General features: G+C 38.1%; 1 protein-coding gene and 1 long non-coding RNA gene across 2 annotated transcripts in view; one reads left to right on the top strand and one right to left on the bottom strand.

Moving 5' to 3' along the window:
- LOC106872757 (proteoglycan 4) overlaps positions 1–3,027 on the top strand; it is a 329,051-nt gene that overhangs the window by 17,449 nt on the left and 308,575 nt on the right. The window lies entirely within an intron of this gene.
- Positions 1–3,027, bottom strand: part of LOC128249269 (uncharacterized) — a 74,117-nt gene that overhangs the window by 2,267 nt on the left and 68,823 nt on the right. The gene's annotated exons all lie outside the window — the stretch shown is intronic.

The raw sequence follows: 3,027 nt of genomic DNA, 5'->3' as shown, positions 1-3,027 counted from the left end.
ATAATCATTGAGCCAAGGACAGTTTTGGGCTAGTTGGAATCAAAAGGGTTAAGAGCAAAAGATGCTAGTCAGAGCGCCAAAACCCAGCATTACTTTGGGCACTAGGGGTGGTGGTGGTGGTGGTGGTGGTGGTGGTAGAGGTGCTGATAGTGTGTATGTTGTTGTGATGATGATGATGACTTCAGTGGTGATGGTAATGATTTGATTATGGTAGCAATGTTGGTGGCATTGGCGGTGGGGATGGTATTTATGGGGAATCTATTAGTCATGATGTTAGTTGCGGTGATAGATGATGATTGACGGTGGAGGTGGTGATGATGTGAATCACCACCATCCTGGTGATTATCATAATGGCAACAGGGATAACATGGCTGACGCTTGTGGTAATGATGATGTTGATAATGTATGTATATGTGTGTGTGTATGTGTGTGTATCAGTCAACAGATTCTTCAAACTTCTACTTCCTTGTTTTCTAATCTCAAATCAAAATCCAAACTCTGCTAGCAGACTAGTGTTTCCTCTTAACCAAGAATTGGTCTACAGCTAAAAATATTACATTTTATATATAAACATAGTGGATGTTTTGTTTGTGTTGTTTGGCATTTTCTTGTTGTTTTTGTTTTCATCATCTGCATTTGATAGCAGCGTTGGCTAAACTGGAAACCTCTCCCTTGCTCCCCCACTCTCTTTCTCTATATGTGTACGTCTATACCCATCATCATGTTAACATCCAGTTTTCCATTCTCACGTGGAATATCCTGAGGTAGATTTTCTCTGGCTAAATATCCTCACCTGTTTACCATACAAGGTAATATTCATCCATGTCCAGACATAATTGAAGGCATAGCTGTCCGGTAAGAAGTTTGCTTCCCAACCACAGGGGCTTTATGTTCAGTCCCATTGTGTGACACCTTGAGCAAGTGCCCTTTATTATAGCCTCGGGCTGATCAAATCCTTGTGAATGGATTTGGTAGATGAAAACAGAAAAAAGCCTATCGTGCATGTGTGTGTGTGTGTGTGTGTGTGTTGTTGTTGTTGTTGTTGTGGCTGTGTTTGATCTCCACTATTGCTTGACAACCAGTGTTGGTTTGTTTACATCCTCGTAACTTAGTCGTTCAGCAAAAGAGATGGATGCCAAAAGTACCAGGCTTAAAAATAGAAATAAGCACTGGAAAATGGCTTGTTCAACTAAAAATTTTTGAAGGCAGTGCTCCAGCATGGCCACAATCAAATGACTGAGACAAGTAAAAGAATATAAAAGAAACAGACCCGTTTTCGCAAAAAGACTGGAAATGGTTGCCGCTTGCATGGCATTGACACTTGCTTACAATTGTTATACAAGGTCCAGTCAATGACAATCACAAAACGCATATGCACATCCATACATACATGTGCTTCTTTCAGTTTCCATCCACCAAAATCATTCATGATGATACAGACAGTGAAAGTGCTAAAGCAGCTAACCCCCAACACCATCATCACCACCACCCCTAGTACCCAAGGTAAAGCTGAATTTTGGTGCTCCAGTTAGCATCTTGTTTTGTTTTTAACCCTTTTGATAGAAACCTGGCCAAACCTGGATTTTGGCACTGTGATTATAATTTGCTATTTTAAAGCAGATATAAATGAATATTCTCCATCAAAATCTCAAGGGTGAGTCTTGGAGACATACTGCTAATTCTATCAGTTTCAAATTTTGGCACACAGCCAGCAATTTTAGGGAGAAGAGGTAAGTCAATTACACCAACCCCAATGATCAACAGGTATTTTTATCAACCCCAAAAAGATAAAAGGCAGAGTCTGTGGTTGTAGTAAAAGACACTTGGCCAAGGCGCCACACTGTGGGATTGAACCCAAGGCCACATAGTTGGAAAGCAAGCTTCTTAACCACACAGCCATTCATATTTATTTCATACATGTGGTAAATATTTTTCATTTATTTAATGTAAGCCACAGAAATGTATATATTATATATCATTTTGCGTAAACAAAAATATATATATGTATGTAAGTATATTACGTAGTAATGGCAAAGATATTAATGTAATGGATATTAGCCATTATTCCAGAATGAACACAAGTTTTATGTCAAGCCAAAATGAACTAGCTTTTGATATGAATCAAACTATGCAGATTAATAGAGAAAATTGTATCCTGATTCTGTTGACAGCAGATTTTAAGGTTATATCCCTTTTTCACATTCAGAGGAATTAAATTGAAACGAAAGTGGGAGATTGGAATTAGATATACAAGAGTATCACTTTAATATCATGATTACATCCATTTATATATGTATGCATGTGTGTGAGAGTGTATATATATGAGCGTGTGTATGAATCTACATATGAGAGTGTTTCTCTGTGTGTATCTACATGTGTGTTCCTGTGTCTATGTATCTATATATGTGTTCCTGCGTCTATCTACATATGCTTGTGTGTATATCTATGTATCTACATATACATTTATGTGTGTGTGTGTGTGTGTATGCGCGCGTGCATGTGTCTATATACATTTGTGTGCGTGTATGTCTATATACATTTGTGTGCGTGTGTCTATATACATTTGTGTGCGTGTATGTCTATATACATTTGTGTGTGCGTGTGTCTACATTTGTGTGTGCGTGTGTCTACATTTGTGTGTGTGTGTGTGTGTCTACATTTGTCTGCGTGTGTCTATATACATTTGTCTGCATGTGTCTATATACATTTGTGTGTGCATGTCTATATACATTTGTGTGCATGTGTCTATATACATTTGTGTGCATGTGTCTATACATTTATGTGTGCATGTGTCTATATACATTTGTGTGCATGTCTATATACATTTGTGTGTGCATGTCTATATACGTTTGTGTGCTTGTGTCTATATACATTTGTGTGTGTGTGTGCTTGTGTGTCTATATACATGTTTGTGTGTGCGCGTGTCTATATACATTTGTGTGTGTGTGCGCGTGTCTATATACATTTGTGTGTGTGTGCGCGTGTCTATATACATTTGTGTGTGTGTGCGCGTGTCTATATACATTT

The sequence above is a fragment of the Octopus bimaculoides genome, chromosome 13, assembly GCF_001194135.2.
Source record: "Octopus bimaculoides isolate UCB-OBI-ISO-001 chromosome 13, ASM119413v2, whole genome shotgun sequence".
Taxonomy (NCBI): Eukaryota; Metazoa; Mollusca; class Cephalopoda; order Octopoda; family Octopodidae; genus Octopus; species Octopus bimaculoides.
The sequence above is the reverse complement of the archived record's forward strand: the minus strand, read 5'-3'. Positions and strand labels throughout refer to the sequence as shown.